The sequence below is a fragment of the Oryctolagus cuniculus genome, chromosome 1, assembly GCF_964237555.1.
Source record: "Oryctolagus cuniculus chromosome 1, mOryCun1.1, whole genome shotgun sequence".
In the NCBI taxonomy this organism is placed as follows: domain Eukaryota; kingdom Metazoa; phylum Chordata; class Mammalia; order Lagomorpha; family Leporidae; genus Oryctolagus; species Oryctolagus cuniculus.
The window spans coordinates 221,639,768-221,657,960 of NC_091432.1; the positions used below are offsets into that span (position 1 = coordinate 221,639,768).

General features: G+C 41.5%; 1 long non-coding RNA gene across 1 annotated transcript; it reads left to right on the forward strand.

Annotated features, from left to right (window-relative positions):
* The first annotated feature begins 2,910 nt into the window (after positions 1-2,910).
* Positions 2,911-14,255, forward strand: LOC138847501 (uncharacterized). The gene is made up of 3 exons (XR_011385337.1): positions 2,911-3,032; positions 13,698-13,899; positions 14,020-14,255. It is a non-coding gene; the product is annotated as an uncharacterized lncRNA (long non-coding RNA).
* Positions 14,256-18,193: the final 3,938 nt, after the last annotated feature.

The window sequence follows — 18,193 nt, forward strand, 5'->3', positions numbered from 1 at the left end:
CGGCATCCCATAAGGGTACCGTTTCAAGACTCAGCTGCTCCACTTCCTGTCCAGCTCTCTGCTATGGGCTGGGAAAGCAGCAGAAGATGGCCCAAGCCCTTGGGCCCTTACACCCATGTGAGAGACCCGGAGGAAGCTCCTGGCTCTTGGCTTTGGATCAGTGCAGCTCTGACTATTGAGGCCAATTGGGGAGTGAACCAGCGGATGGAACACCTTTCTCTCTGTCTCTGTCTCTGTCTCTGTCTCTCTTTCTCCCGCCTCTTCTCTGTATAACTCTTTCAAAGTAAATAAATCTTAAAAAAAAAAAATTGTGCCTGATCTTATCCTAGAAGGATTACATTACCGTCTTCTTTCTTTTTCCTCACAACACAATTCGCACATATTACACCATATAGTGTTTGAGGGCATTCATATCTGAATACTGTCTCTACCACTTATTAGCTGTGTAAAATTAAGTTAGTTGATTTCTCCTCCTATCATTTTATCAATAAAGTGAAGATTATAACAATGACAACCTCTTTTTTTTTGGACAGGCAGAGTGGACAGTGAGAGAGAGAGAGAGAGAAAGGTCTTCCTTTGCTGTTGGTTCACCCTCCAATGGCGGCCGCAGTCGGCGCACCGTGCTGATCCGATGGCAGGAGCCAGGTACTTATCCTGGTCTCCCATGGGGTGCAGGGCCCAAGCACTTGGGCCATCCTCCACTGCACTCCTGGGCCACAGCAGAGAGCTGGCCTGGAAGAGGGGCAACTGGGACAGAATCCGGCACCCCGACCGGGACAAGAACCCGGTGTGCCGGCGCCGCAAGGCAGAGGATTAGCCTAGTGAGCCACGGGGCCAGCCCAATGACAACCTCTTAACACTGATAGGAGGACTAGTCAGTCCTACAAAGTGATTAAACTACAATCCTGAGTTAGTGTGCTGTCTATACATCTGGATTCTGATAACCAGTTAATGGTTGGCCAGCACTGTTTTAGAAGACACTGGAAATGCAAGATGTGTGTGTGTATGTGTGTGTGTGTGTGTGTGTGAGAGAGAGAGAGAGAGAGAGAGAGAGATGTTCAGCTGATAATACCCACAGCTAAGAGCAAAATGTAATTGGAAAATGGAGTATTAGAAAATGTTAGAATATACAGATTTTGGGCTGAAACAAAGGAATTTCATCTTCTACCAATGAGGAAAGTGCTTATCCATTCATGGCTCTGTAACCACGACTCCAATTATAATAAATGGAGTTAAAGAAATCCCAGGAGACGTTATTCGCAAACTACACAACAGATAAAGGATTAACAACTAGAATCTACACAATGATCAAAAAACACCACAGAATCAAAACAAACAACCCAATTAAAAAAAATGGGCCAAGGACCTTAACAGGCATTTTTCAAAAGAGGAAATCCAAATGGCCAACAGGCACATGAAAAAATGCTCAGGATCCCTAGCCATCAGGGAAATGCAGATCAAAACCACAATGAGATACCACCTCACTCCGGTTAGATTGGCTTACATACAGAAATCAACCAACAACAGATGCTGGCGAGGATGTGGAGAAAAGGGGACACTAATCCACTGTTGGTGGGAATGCAAGCTGGTAAAGCCACTATGGAAGACAGTCTGGAGAGTCCTCAGAAACCTGAACATAGCACTACCACAGGACCCAGCCATCCCACTCCTTGGAATATACCCAAATGGAATTAAAGGGGTGAAAAAAGCCATTTGCACCTCAATATTTGTTGCAGCTCAATTCACAATAGCTAAGACATGGAATCAACCTAAATGTCCATCAACGGATGACTGGATAAAGAAACTATGGGATATGTACTCTATGGAACACTATACAGCAGTAAAAAACAACGAAATCCGGGCATTTACAACAAAATGGAGGAAGCTGGAAAACATCATGCTGAGTGAAATAAGCCAGTCCAAAAGGGACAAATATCACATGTTCTCCCTGATCGATGGCAACTAAACGAACACCTAAAATGATACCCATTGAAGTGAAATGGACACTATGAGAGACAATGACATGAGCAGCCCTTGTCTAGACTGTTGAGGAAAAACTTACTATTTTGTTCCTTTAGTATTTTTTTTGTTGTTGTTGTTGCTCGGTATGCTCTACACAAGACCACTGGTTGAACTCTGCAATCAATGCACAACCATTCTTAAGTGTTTAAAAATTAATAGGAAATTGATCTCTGTGGAACATGGGAGTGGGAATAAGAGAGGGAGGAGATATGTAGGACGGCACATACTCACTCAGACCTACCTCCAATGGTGGAACTGGAAATGTGCCAGGGGATTTCAACTCAATCTTACCAAGGAGGCAGGTACCGATGCCAGCACACTTGGTAAAGAGACAAATATAAATACACAACTGATCCAAAAGATAGGGTAAGTGTCGAAGAGATTACACAAATAAGACCAGTGTAAGCAAATAATGAAAGATAGAATCAAAAGGTAGAGAATGATCCTGCGGGGGAAGCTGGTCACACAGCAGACCCATAGAATGGCAAATGCCCAAAACAGCACTCCTGTCTCAGAATCAACTCTTGGGACATTCGGATCTGACTAAAAGGTCCATGAGAGTCTCTCAGGCATGGAAAGCCATGACACGGTGGCAAAAAACAATCTAAATGAATGATCCTGGTGAACAACACTCCAGCAGAAGGATCAGGCCATCAAGGAGAGAGGCGCCTTTCTCTGAAGAGAGGAAGGAACCTCCACTGTGATATGGCCTTGACTAAACAAGTTCAGAGTTGGTGAACTCAAGGGGCTTCCATAGCCTAGACAGCTCATAGCAAGAGTCTCAGGTGATTGCTGACGTCATAAATAAGAGTGCCAATTGTTAAATCAACAACAGGAGTCACTGGGTTCATGCTCCCCCTCGCAGGATCTCTGTCCTTAATATGTTTATCTATGAAACTCAAAAACAACACTACTAGTTGAACAATACCCTATACCTGGTTCGGTTGGGTGAGTGCAACCTGTTGAAATCCCTGCTTGGTATATACTAAATTGATCTTCGGTATATGAAGGTAACCGAAAATGAAACATGATGAAGGGGGGGAGGGGAGAGGAAGTGGGTGAGGGGAGGGCCACGGAAGGGAGGGAGGTCGGGGGGAAGCCACAACAATGCAAAAGATGCATTTTATATTCTACTTAAAACTATTGGTTGAGCTCTGTAATTAATACACAATTACTCTTAGGTGTTTAATTAATGCTATAACTAGTACTCAAATAGTATTTTACACTTTATGTTTCTGTGTGGGAGCAATATGTGGTAATCTTTACTTAACATACGCTAAATTGATCTTCTGTATATAAAGATAATTGAAAATTAATTGTGATGTGAAGGGGAAGGGGAGAGGGAGTGGGAGAGGGGAGCGTTGTGGATGGGAGGGAAGACACGGGGGGGGGGGGAGGCTATTGTGGTCCATAAGCTGTACTTTGGAAATTTATGCTCATTAAATAAATTAAAAAAAAAAAAAAAGAAATCCCAGGACAATGATGAGGCACTAATTGTTTTTAGCCTTGTCACTGATCATGGGGGTGTTATGTTCAAAGGGTTGGATTCCTTTGAATAAGAAAAAATAAATGAAAGGGCAATGTTAGGCAAAGACACAATGAAAGAATAAGATAAAAGGGGGGCAGCGCCGTGGTTTACTTGGTTAATCCTCCGCCTATGGCGCCGGCATCCCATATGGGCGCCTGGTTCTAGTCCCGGTTGCTCCTATTCCAGTCCAGCTCTCTGCTGTTGCCCGGGAGGGCAGTAGAGGATGGCACTTCCTGCACCCGCATGGGAGACCAAGAAAAGCACCTGGTTCCTGGCTTCGGATCGGCACAGCGCCGGCCAAAGTGGCCACTTGGGGAGTGAACCAACGGAAGGAAGACCTTTCTCCCTGTCTCTCATTGTCTACAACTCTACCTGTCAAATAAATTTAAAAAAAAAAAAAAGAAAAAAAAAAAAGAAAGTTATATGGGTTAGTCCAGAAAATAAGGTTGGAGTAAAGGCAATGGGTAGTAGAAAGTGAAGGGGATGGTTGATAAGAAACAGTGCTTGTCATATATTTCTTTGCACAGCACAGAGTAGCACCATCTCTGGCAATATGTGATATGTAGAGATGATGTAAATATGGTCTATATTCTTAAGAAGTCTGTAGTCTTAAAAAGCCTATGTAATGGATGCAAATATACCACTCTAATAAAATGTAAGAGGTTATAACGACTATGGTAGCTTAATGGAGGCGAAAATGCACCCTGCTGAGGAAGTAGAATGGGTCACATCCTCACTGAGGTTCTAGAAACGGTATTGCATTAGAATCATACAATAGGCCGGCACCGCGGCTCACTAGGCTAATCCTCCGCCTTGTGGCGCCAGCACACCTGGTTCTAGTCCCGGTCGGGGCGCCGGGTTCTGTCCCAGTTGCCCCTCTTCCAGGCCAGCTCTCTGCTGTGGCCCAGGAGTGCAGTGGAGGATGGCCCAAGTGCTTGGGCCCTGCACCCCATGGGAGACCAGGATAAGTACCTGGCTCCTGCCATCGGATCAGCGTGGTGCGCTGGCCACGGCGGCCATTGGAGGGTGAACCAACGGCAAAGGAAGACCTTTCTCTCTGTCTCTCTCTCTCACTGTCCACTCTGCCAGTCAAAAAAAAAAAAAAAAAAAAAAGAAATAGAATCATACAATAGGCAATTGGTATTTCCATCCTCCCTCTGTCCTTCAACATCTCCATCAGCAGACCTTGGGCAGTGTTTACCTTTTCTACTGGTCAGTGTCTGTGTGTGCACATGTGCGTTGCATGCACATATGTGTCTGGTTTTTTTTTTTTTTTTTTTTTTTTTTTTGGTCAGGCAGAGTTAGACAGTGAGAGAGAGAGAGAGGCAGAGAGAGAGTTATAGACTGTGAGAGAGAGGCAGAGAGAAAGGTCTTCCTTCCGTTGGTTCACTCCCCTAATGGCCGCTACAGCCGGCGCTGCACCGATCTGAAGACAGGAGCTGGGTACTTCCTCCTGGTCTCCCATGCGGGTGCAGGTCCCAAGCACTTAGGCCATCCTCCACTGCCCTCCCGGGCCACAGCAGAGAGCTGGACTGGAAGAGAAGCAACCAGGACAGAATCTGGCGCCCCAGCAGATGGAGGATTAGCCTAGTGAGCCATGGCGCCGGCCATATGTGTTGTTTTAAAATCAAGTTGCTCACATGAATCACATAGGGGGCTTTCAACAACTGCTTCATACTATGCCTTACCCCAGATTATATATAAGAAATTTATTGTAAACTGGGGTTGGGCTAGAGCACTTCAATACATTTGCCTGGTGTTTCTAAAAAGAAGGTTGGAGAGTGCCTTTACTTTGCTTTGCTTATAAAGATGGCAAAAGAATTAAGATAAATATGGTTTAATGTCACTTCCATTCATTTAATCTTCTAATTTACAGGTTACTTTCTCCTTTTACAGATGAAAAGACAGAGGTTTAAACAGAGTATGTGACTTCTCCTCAAAGGCAGTTAAGTTAACAGCAGGAATGCGGCACAGTCTGAACTGGGATCCTATGTCTATTCTTACAAATGTTGCACTTTCCTACTCTTTGACATCTTCCTCCTAGATGAACTCTGAGACTATTAGCCCTGGGAAGAGTTAGGTTGAAGGCTTAGGGCATTTCTGAAAGCAAAACACAAGTTGTCAGCTCTCTGGCATTGAAAGTTGCATCAGAAATAGCAGTGTTAGGGTTGGCAGAGTGATGATCCAGTGTGATTCCCTTGTTTACTCTATCTGTGTGGATAGTTCACCCCTATTTGAGGAAACAACCAGAGTATGTCTGCACAACAATGTCTCAGGGCACACAGGAGTGGAGAAAAGCCTGTTACTTCTCTGGTTGAACAGTGGAGGGAGACAGACTTCTGAATTTGTCCTAATGGGCTAGTCGACCACCAAGTGCTGGTTTTCATTTTCTCTGAAACGTTGTTTTTATGGAAAATATCTCTAAGTGACCTCACCTCAGAATTACAAAGAAGATTAGATTAAAAGTGCTGCAGGGAGAAGCAGATGAATAATCTCAGGGTAACAAACTCAGGACGGGATGAGGAAGAAGGAGAATTGAGACACACAGGGAATGGGCACAAGAGCCTGGGTGGTGTTCATCCAACAGCAAAATGTGAGCTGTGAAGCCTGTGCTGAGGTGGCAGAATGTAAATGGGGGCAGTGAGCTTAGTGCTGGCAAGCAGAGTGTCCCCTCAGTACTCCAGGGGGTGGTTCCAGGACCTCCCCACAGATGCCAAATTCTGCAGATGCTCACTCCCTTACATAAAATTCTGAAATATCTTCAGGTAACCTAAATGTATTCTCCTATGTATTTCAAATCATCTCTAGATTACTTATAATGCATAATGTAATTTAAATACTATGTAAATAGTTGCCATACTGTATTGTTTAGTAATTAATGACAAGAAAAAATGTCTGAACATGTTCAATAAAGATACAATTTCTTTTCCAACTCTTCCCTATCTGCAGTTAGTTGTATCCATAGGTCCATGTATGGAGGGCTGACTGTATGTTGTAACAACTGACCCCATGTTTTTGTCCTAAGAGTACATTTTGTATAAGCTATTCAATGTCATTGTGGTTTTCATTTTTCATCTAACTTTTCTCAACTGAAATTCCTATAAAGTATACACTAAACACAGAGCTATGAGCTTCATGATTGCAGAGCTATGTGTGATTGGCTCATTTCTTTGAGCCAATCAAAGAATGTTCACTGGGCCACAATAGATGCTCATTTAATATTTGATTGCATGGAATCCAGACAGAACATGTGCCCATCAGCACAAGGGGCCGTCCCTATGCATTTTCTTATACTACCTCAGTATTTGTGTGTGTGTGTGTCTCATCATTATAGGTAAGCAAGTTATATTTGCTTATGATATCAGAGCTTAGCTGAAGTCAGCTTAGTACTGGATGGTGTTCAGTTCTCTGCAGTGTTTCCTGTTCTTAGCACATCTTTGATGCTGTTCTCTGCCTAGTGAGCCTCTCATCTTCTGTGATCCTTAGGATGGTGTTTTATCTAAGGAAATCACCTTTATTCTAGGCAAAAATGTTTCCCAAATATATTGCGAGTGTTTCTGCCAACTCTTGTTAATTTTCACAGCCTATGAACAACTGGCAAAATAACTGCTGATGTAGCAGCTGCTATAATTCTCGCAGGTAATTCAGGTAATTTTAATATTTTTGGTGCATTGACAACAGTTTAGAGCTATGATCATTATGAAAACGTGAATATATCCTATTCATTCATTCATTCATTCATTCAGCTTTGATTTCCACATACATCTTCATAGACTTACTTAAAATTACCATAAATGTTGCCTGTTAAAACATTAATTATTGGATATACAAGTCATTAATAGAGACTGCTTCTCTGAACATTTCATAGGAAGCTCTGGAGGAGACCAGTATAATGCAGGTTCTGCTTGCTCATTGATTTACTGCTTTGCTTTACCCAGGAGAAATCTATGACCAAAAGGTGATGTGGTTACATTTAGGAGAAGAAATTCATTTTGAGTTAATGGAAGTATCCCTTCTTCCACTAATCCCCCCATGTAAGATCTCCAAGTATACAATCAACTCGTAGAGCTGCATGTGGAATCTCATCGTCTGGAAAACGGGGATGAAATGATGAAATAAGACTCTGGATTTTAAAAGTTGAAAAGGTGATGAAGCTCAAATCTTGATGGTGTTGATGCATGGGGAAAAGGAGACAGTTCTTACTTACAGTGGGCATATGCATTAACTAAATGTGACTTGCCGTTACGGAAAGAGATAGGTTTTGGAGTTATGACAACATATAGGAATGAAAGAAATAAATCCCAAGTTCGACAAGATAGACTCAAGCATGTAGCTGTATTAGCATAATGGAGCAAAATGAACATTTCTTGAAAGGCCTAAGAACATGTCCAGAGGCTTGGCTCAGCAGTTGATTTATATGGTGCATGGAGTGGAGTCTCTTCATTCTCTTAAGTCTGTGTGGTAATGATAATAGGTGGCAGTAGCTGGATTCTGCTCAGGAACATGGATTGTATTTGAGCTAGGTGGGCCTCAACATTTCTTCCACAATCCGGAAGTAAGGAACTTCAAATGGAATATATTGTGTTTGACTATTAAACCTATTGTATTTGAATATTAAAAGGCATATTTTCACATGTTGAGATCTTAAGTTTTAAGAAGAATTTGTACTGGATTCAAGAAAACTTTAATGCATCCTAATGAAGATATCACATTGCTGTCTCTCAGTATTTTCAGGTACTTAGAATCTTCTTTTTAAAGATTTATTTATTTATTTGAAAGTCAAATGGGGCCAGAGCTGTGGCACAGCGGGTTAACACCCTGGCCTGAAACACCAGCATCCCATATGGGTGCCAGTTCGAGACCCGGCTGATCCACTTCCGATCCAGCTCTCTGCGATGGCCTGGAAAAGCGGTGGAAGATGGCCCAAATCCTTGGGCCCCTGCACCCATGTAGGAGACCCGGAAGAAACTCCTGGCTCCTGGCTTCAGATGGGCGCAGCTCTGGCTGTTGCGGCCAATTGGAGAGAGGACCATCTGATGAAAGACCTCTCTCTCTCTTTCTCTCTCTCTCTCTGCCTCTTCTCTCTCTGTGTAGCTCTGACTTTCAGATAAATAAATAAATCTTAAAAAAAAATAAAGAGTTACAGAGACAGAGGAAGAGATGGGGGAGGGAGGGAGGGAAGGAGAAAGAAAGGAGACAGAGAGATATCTTCCATCTGATGGTTCACTTCCCAGATGGTTGTAATAGCCAATGCTGGATAGGCCAGGCTGAAGCCAGGAGCCAGGAGCCAGGAGCCAGGAGCTTCTTCCAGATCTCTGTTGTGGGTAGTAGGGACCCAAGCACTTGGGCCATCTTCTGCTGCTTTTCTCCAGGCCATTAGCAGGGTGCTGGATTGGAAGTGAAGCAGCCAGTACGTAAAGCAATGCTTACATGGGATTTTGGCAGAGCAGTCAGTCCCTTTACCTGCTCTACTACAATGGCTGCCGAGAGTGCTTAGAATCTTATTTGCCAAATGTTAAGATTTCCCATTTAACTTGCCTTCTCACTCTTATTTGCTGTTGCCAATGACATTCTCCTTTATGAAATATTTATATCCTTTGATTTCTGTAACCGAAAACTCTTTACCAGCCTCTACCTGTGTTGCTTCTCCTCAGTGTGCATCATGAATTTTGAGATTGACTATTGCCATATAACTTACTTGGGCCAATGGAATTAGGATGTAATTGACTTGTATTACTTGTAGCTAGTGAGTTTTATTTTTTTATTTATTTATTTTTTTTTTGACAGGCAGAGTGGACAGTGAGAGAGAGAGACAGAGAGAAAAGTCTTCCTTTTGCCGTTGGTTCACCCTCCAATGGCCGCCGCGGCCGGCGCGCTGCGGCCGGCGCACCGCGCTGATCCGATGGCAGGAGCCAGGAGCCAGGTGCTTTTCCTGGTCTCCCATGGGGTGCAGGGCCCAAGCACTTGGGCCATCCTCCACTGCACTCCCTGGCCACAGCAGAGGGCTGGCCTGGAAGAGGGGCAACCGGGACAGAATCCAGCGCCCCAACCGGGACTAGAACCCGGTGTGCCGGCGCCGCTAGGCGGAGGATTAGCCTAGTGAGCCGCGGCACCGGCCCTGCTAGTGAGTTTTAAAGCTCTGTCACACAACTGGAAAAAACTCAAGTGTCAGCTCCTCTATCAAGCTGTATCCCAGGATGAAAATGGTATGGAGCACCTGTTTTGAGGTGAACATGGGACATGTTTGAAAATAAAAAAGGTCTTTAACATTTTCATGTAAAACATTAACATAAAAATGCATGAACTGCAAAAACATTTAAAAAATCTATTTATTTGAAAGATAGAGAGACATAGAGAAAAAGATAGAGAGAAAGATGTTCCATCTGCTGGTTCACTGCTAACGTCTACAACAGCCATGGCTGTGCCAGGCTAAAGCCAGGAGCCTGGAATTCCATCTGGGTCTCTGATGTGGATGACAAGGGCCCAAGGAATTGGGAAATCTTCAGCAGCTTTCTAAGATGCATTAGCAATAAGCTGGATGGCAAGCAGATCGGATGGGAAGCAGATCAGTCAAGATTAAACTGGCACTCTGATATGGAACAGCTCAAGGAAAAGAAATTGGCTCCATAAAGCTCACAAATTAAGTTCAGAGAAAGAGAAAAAGAGAGGGAAAGCACAATGAAGGAAGAGAGGGAGGGGAGGAAGTGAAAAAATTAAGTGTAGGTTGTAGTTAGGAAATAAAGAAATATATCTAGAATATAACTGTGTATGTTCACTGCTACTGGCACATGCAACTGGCTGTAATCAAAGGATTTCCAAACTTTTAAAAAAAAACTTTTTGAAAGAATTCATTGTGCTAATATTGAACCACAGAGCTGAAAAGCAGTTTTTAAAAATGTTTCTTATAATACGTAAGGCAGTTGCATTAGTCCTATTAGTCCACTTTTCCAAAAGGAGCTTCTTTTTTTAATTTTAAATTTTCTAGTATGCATATGTATGTTTATAAATTATTACTAATATAAAGAGAATAGATTTCATGTATTTCATAGATAAAATTTCTTGGGTAAGAAAGATTTGTTTCAGTTTACATTTTGGAGGCTGAGTAAAGAATTGGGCAGCTCAATAGTCCAGCATCTGATAGAGATTTGTCTTGGTAGCTGTGAAATAAAGATTATGTTGTGAGCTGGGAAGGGGGAAAGAGAGAAAAATAGAGAGAGAGAGAGAGAGAGAGGAGAGAGAGAGAGAGAGAAAGAGAAAGAGGAGAGAGAAAGAGAGAGAGAGAGAGAGAGAGAGAGAGGAGCTAGGCAGAATTTGAACTTAAATAACCTTCCCTCTTTTAAGAATGCCACTCTGAGGGCACACCCCCTTGACCTAAAGACATCCCATTGGATTCACCTCGCAAGTACCATAATTAGATCAAGTATCCACCATTAATCCATCAACCTGTAACATAAAATCTTCAGAATTTAAGCACCTTGCATGAATTTTGGGGAGTTAAGTCCTGCTGTACACATAATACCAGTTGAGAAGTATTTGAATGTTAAACTTGAAGAAAATTACTCAGGTAGGATATGCATATTTCAGACATAATTGATATATTTCATGGCATTTTCACATTCCCTGTTGTCCCCCCTTTCAGGAAAGTAGAATGGATGAATGGAACTTTAAAACAGGCTCCAACTAAACTCTCTGCTCAGGTCCACCTAGACTGGGTAAATCTCCTTCCTTTATTCTGTCAAGAATTAGATCTGTTTCCTAGAAGCCATTAATTTTAGCCCATTTGAAATTCTCTATGAAAGTCCTCTTCTTTTATCTAACTTCCATCTCCTACAAAATTCCGAAGCTATTCCTCCTCCTCTTGCTTTCCCTCTTCTTAACAGAAATGTGTTCTCACTTATGGACCTAGGCAGACACACATCTACCCAAACTGCACTCTCTGCCTCCCTACTATAGTCCTACATGTCAACCTGGTAACTGGATTTATCTAAAATAAAATGAGGCTGCTCTAAAATAAAAATGGAGTGGGCTCTCCCAAGTCATATTGACTACTCCCACTGCTACCAAACTCAAAGGGCACCCCCGGGTACATTTTACTTCATTAAAACTAGTAACATCTCCCTCATGTAAGTCTACCTTTGTGGGACCCCACCACTCTCAGGATGACTCAGCTCCCTGCAAGAGCAGAAGAACCACCTTCTCATGTCCTTCACAATTCCTGAGTTCCAGAGATTGTTCCAAATTATTCTGCAGGAAAGCTAATGGCATTCATCTCCACCAATCTACCTTCCTGACCTCATCTCATATTGCTGGCTTCAGAGAGATCTCTGTGCCTTCACACTTACACAAATATCCTTTATTACCTTCTATTTATACTCCATATAGTAATGTACTGCTGCAAGAATCTTTGCTGCAGTAACCTTCTGTTATTGTCTGCAACTGTAATCCTAGCCCTAACTTTGGCCATGGGCTTGAAGGCAATCGCCCCCACTGGCTGGACTGGTGGTAGATTTCTCTGAGAAATCTTTTATCTCTTCTGGGTGGCATGCTTTTCTGCTGTCTCCCGCTTCTAATCTGGTCCCCTATCATGGCTTCAAGTCCTCATATATCTCTCATTCACAGTTCTACCAAAATTCTTACATACCTCTCATTAACATTTCTAGTAGTCTGTTTTTTGAAGATAATCCTAATGTCTTTTCCTGTTGTATCTGCACACACTCTTCTCCTGAGGGCTGGTAAGACCTCCCCACCCCCACCCAGCTCTGGGAAATGGCCCATGGACTTGTTTATAATACAAAGACCAGAACTCTCCTAGCGGAACCCAGGACATATATCTCGTCTGGAATTTCCAGGAGGAAACATCAGCATGGCTAGAGGCAGGAACACTGGTATTGTATTTGGAAATAAAACCAGAGGATCCATCGGCTATACCTGTCCAAGGCATTTTTGCTATGGCTTTGCTGATCGGTCAAGCCCCTTTATGTATCATGTGGTCTTCCTTCCCTTCTTCCATAATGTCGTGGGTTAATTGCCCCACAACACCTGTGAGCTAGTTGTCACTCTTCCAGTCCCTCCCTCCCCCCGTTAACTGCCACTACTCCTCACACAATGAATGTGGCTGCAATGGCATTAGTCATCATATTACCCTGCCACATGAAAGCGTAAAGGTTACCTTTTACCATATGATCACGAGTATAGGACCAGAAACAGGGTCCTTCTTTCTCTGTGGTAACCAGGCATGCATCTGCTTCCCCAACAGTTGGACAGGGACTTGTACATTCACCTTCTTATTCCCTTTTTGTCCTATAACCTAATCTATTTTCTGTTCCTATAATCCAAAATCCTATAATAAGAGGGATTTTGAACTCACTCCCTTGACAATCTTGTTGGGTATCTTGATAGAAATTGGAACAGAAACCACTAGACTAGATATTTAAGTAGACAAGGCAAATAAAATTGAAGGTTTGATCTCTCAGTTTCAAAGAAACTGTCTCCCCTCCAGGATCAGGTGGAGTCACTGGCTGCAGTAGCTCTCCAGAACTCCTCACAGTGGAGAGAAGAGGACATTGCCTCTTTTTGGTTGAAGAATGTTGTTTTTATACCAATAAATCAGATGTGGTAAGAGATGAGATTGAACACATAAAAATATGTACTAACAAGATATATTCACAAAGTAACTCTGCCTCATCTTTGCCATTTATTTTTACAGGCAGAGTGGACAGTGAGAGAGAGAGAGAGACAGAGAGAAAGGTCTTCCTTTGCCGTTGGTTCACCCTCCAATGGCCGCCACGGCCAGTGCGCTGCGGCCGGCGCACTGCGCTCATCCGAAGCCAGGAGCCAGGTGCTTCTCCTGGTCTCCCATGGGGTGCAGGGCCCAGGCACTTGGGCCATCCTCCACTGCACTCCCTGGCCACAGCAGAGAGCTGGCCTGGAAGAGGGGCAACCGGGACAGAATCTGGCGCTCCGACCAGGACTAGAACCCGGTGTGCCGGCGCCGCAAGGTGGAGGATTAGCCTAGTGAGCCACGGCGCCGGCTCATCTTTGCCATCTTTTCTGCCATGGGCAATGTCTAGTATCTCCTTTTGTCCTCATAATCATAGTGCTCTTATTTCTGCCATGTATAATTAACTTATTCCAAAAATTCTTGCAGGAGTGAATAACTGCTGTATCTCAAGCCATCTCTCAGGAACAACACAAGACTGCTCTTCCACTTCAGTCAATCCAATCCCACTATAGACTCCTGCTCAAGTCCTCTCCTGTGTCTGCACCCCCTATCAGGAGGAATTAGCCAGAAAGAAATCAGCACCAGTCTCCTTATCTAAACTCAGAGTCAGGATTGATGGAACAAAGACGTAAGCCTCAGCCATTTGCCCAAAAGTTAGATAAACATCAGAATTTATCCCTTACCTTTGAATCTCAGTTGGTTCTCACACCCTACTGCCTTTATATGCCACCCCCATATTCTTCTCCAGGTTCCTAGGCCCCACAGGGCCACCTGAAAGACCAGTTGCTCTGCCACCTGAAAGACCAGTTCTGAGGAATTCAACTCCATCTGCTGTCCCCTACCCCCAACCCCATCCCTAGCCCTCCTAACATTTAAAAAAGCCTAGCCCCTGGGGTCAGGGACTCCTGCTGCATATTCTGTCAATGTGCATGCCAGCAGCTGCTCACCCACCTCTGTAAATGTATTTTCTATGAATAAATTCAGTCTCCCTCTAGATTCACATTCTGTCTCCTCTCTGTTCTGTGCCTCTTTTCCTAACAATAATAAGAATTGAAGTTTGAAGGAAATTTTATGTGCAGAATTAGTATCTACCATTTATTTTCTATAAAACAATGACAACTAGCACATTATAACATAATGTAAAATTGTCATGAGTGCTGTACAACAATTGATCAAATTGCCTTAAAGGAAATGAGCCATCCATCTTTGCATTGGCCAAGTCCAAGCAGGCAGTATGGCTTTAGGAGGTGAAGAGGTGTAATGTATGAATGAAACTTTAACAGATACTTATATCTTTCCTTATGTATTCTTACTCGCCAGGCACAAAGTTAAATGATTTCACACAGTATTGCATCTACAAATGCAAATATATGAGATCCCTATCCACTTAATATAACTGGTAATATTCAGAGGTACAATTTGAAGCTAGATTTTTCAAATCTTCCAACTCATTGATTTCATGGATCCATTTATCTGTAGTTTCCTGTTGATAATTTTTTCTCCACTTAGTGATTATCTTAATGAAATATGATTAATGGTTCTTAGTATTCATTGGACAATACTTTTCAACAAAAATGTAGATAAGTATAGCAAAGGAAATGTAAAAATCCAAATCAGAAAACTTACATTCTTGTGCTAATCACTCTTCTGAAATGGCCATAGGCTGGCCTTTGAACCTATTCTTTAGTTCTCTGTGTCTTAATTTATAGGAAAGACTCTATAATATATCCTGCTTTCTTGGAGTCCATTGAGCTTGAAATAATATGTTCTATAAAGCAAATATACTTGACTGGATATGTTTGGGTCAAATTTTTTATAACACAAAATGGAAACATTTAATATGAACTGTGTGTGATATAAATCATGGTGTATGCGTTCATTGTCATGGTAAATCAGATGAGTTCTTCCCTAAGTTCTTCCCTCAGAAAAGCAATGTGTTACCCCTGAGAAGTCTCAAAAGAGAACTCTTTTCTTTCTCTCAATAGCTTATTATTCCTGTTTTTCTTCAGTAACGTCTGTCAAGATTACCTTCTCTACCAACTTCTCAGCTAAATTCTCAAACTTTTGGTAAAAGATGATACCAAAATACTTTGTTTTCATTTATTGAGCAGTTGGATAGTGGACAATGGAAAGTAATCTTCACAATAAATGTATAAATCATACTTTTTCTTACAACCCAAGAAACCAATGCTCAAGAGATTAAATAACCTCCAAAGTCCTTCAACTTAGTGTCAGTATGACCTCAAACTCCAAATTCTTTCCACCATAGATGTACCACTTTATCTTTTCCTTCTCCCACATCTGTAATTTCTCACATTACTGTGAGATATGTTCTTCCTCTGCATAGCTTCTCTGGTTAGGAAAATCTCCATCAGTCCCCACGACCCATTAGCATGTTTTGTGAGTAAGCACCAATGAATCACCATGAAATGCAAACTTTGTTTGGAACTAACAGAAAGATCTCCATTTTCCACCTCTAGTAAAATTTCATGCAAATATTATTCCTCCCTTTAGTGTGTTCTCTTCTCTAGCTGAATGGATTTGTGAGCTCTCTCCCAACTATGATGGAAGCTCCATGAAAGGATTAATTTTGTATGAATTACAGTCACTCAGCAGGGGTTGTCACAGACTAGGTGCTTAATTAATAGATATTGGATGGGTAAATTAAAAGCATGCTGCCCAACCAATCTCTGAACATCTTACAGAATGCCTTATATACATCTCCACTTATCTCATGTGTTTTATTTTTATGCTTAGCTATTTGTGAGACAGAGTACAAGACACATACACACACACACACACACACACACAGAATCCCATCAATTCCTTCCATGGAATCAATCTCCAAATGTTAGCAATAGCTGGGGCTTGGGCAGGCCAAAGCTATGATGTCAATGCAGGTTTTGCATGTGGATTGCAGGGATCCAAACAAACTACCACCTCTACAACAAGGGTGAACAGAGCTGGGACTCAAACCCAGATCCTCTAGCATGGGATGCATGTGTCCCAAGCAGATTTTCAACAACTATGGTAGGCAACTACCCACACTTACCTGACTTTTATTCAGTGTCCAAGAGCTAGCTAAAGGGTTACTTCTTCCATGAATACTTCCCATATTCTCAGTCTGAAGATTTATGCAGTTAGTACATATACAGTCTCTCACAGTAAGTTGCCTTCTATGAACTTAGACGTAGCCAACCATTTGCCATCATTGATTTCTTCTCTTTTGACTTTGTACATGGAAAACAGCAACAGGTAGAAGTGACTATTCCAGTGCCACATAGACAGCATACAGTTATTGGCAGGAATCAGGAAAATGAAAATGTACATTCAATCCAAGTTCAGTAATCTTTCCATTTTTTAAAGGGTCATAAAAAATCATCTCTCTGAATGCTAAAGGCTAATTAATATATTCAAATGTATACAGAGCTACCTCCATATGGCATATTTCTATAGGTCACAATTTGAGAAAGTGAATGTGGGAAGAATTTTAGTTAGTTCACTGGAAATGCAATCTGTGTGTGTATATAATGAAGATGGTGAGAATGCAATCAATAATAACTTTTCTTTTTCTTTCTTTTTTTGGGGGTCTCTATTGCCTGAAAATTCATGACAGACTTGTTAGCTGATAAGACTGTACAGCAGTAGGAGTCCAGTCCAAGCTGTCTGAATGAAAGGAAGAAACAAATGAAACAAACTTTTTGAAGCCAGAGCAGAAGTAATCCCTCTTGTGCAAGCTTTAGCGAATTTGGCCTCCCAGATATAGATTTGTAAAGAACAAAGTAGCATCCTATGGATGGAAGTGGGAAAATCAGCTTTATAGACAAAAATCTCAGAAGGAAGATAGGAAAAGAAAAGAGAAAGAATACACTTTGGAGGCTGGATTAGGGTGTCTATTGTTCATTGTTTTTATTCTCCCAATTGCAATTTTGTTATTCCCACAGTATAGTTGTAGAAGCATGATGATATCATTTGCATGAAAATGTTAGGCTGCAAAGTGCTATTTTTAATATATTCATTATCTCATTTGAGTCTCACAACAGCTACATAAGAAACGTACTATCCTTTATATTTATTCTTATCTAGTTATTTTTGATTGGCAGGTTTCCTACTTTTCCTGTCATTACAAAGGAGGCAACTGAGGCAGCAAATTGGACATTGGGATAGGACAAGCACAGCATTCATATTGAGGTGCAGGACTTTTTTCAATGGTGTTATGAGGCCAATCTAAGGGTTTTCAGAGTCAATCTTGTAATAACTATTTAACAGGTAACTTAAAAATCTAAAATTTCCTTGCATCTCTTCCCTTTTTCTACCCCTTGCTATTTTTCTGCCCTACTCCTACTCCTTCTTTCCTCTGTATACATTTCTTTTGTACATTTGTTCTCTTCTTTGACTTGACATTGCTATTATTTCTTTCTTTCTCATTTTTGTTCTTACTTCTTTCATCTATTTTACTCTCTTGTCAATATCCCTCTCTCTATTGGAAGAAACTAAAGTATAATACTATTATTTATTCCAAATTTGAAATGATTTTGAAATTTAAAAAGTCAATCATGCTTATTCTAGAACTCCAGAAACTAAGACATAGAGGAAAATCAAAATCCATAGATGCATATACTCACAAATCCTATATATGTGACAATAATTGTGATACTTTATTTCTGTTTTATAATTAATAAAACAAGATATCTATCTGTATGTAAAATAGTACACCCTCACTCACATTCTTCTCATGATCATAAATAATGAAATAAATTTAAAAAAACTCTGAGAAACCAACATTGCTCAATATATATATGGTTGCTCATTGAAAAATATTTCTCACATTAAGTCCTATTAGATTATTACTAATAAAACATGTGTTGTGCTTCTGCAATTCTAGGTTCCTGCTGACATTTTAATCACTCAAAATGATAATC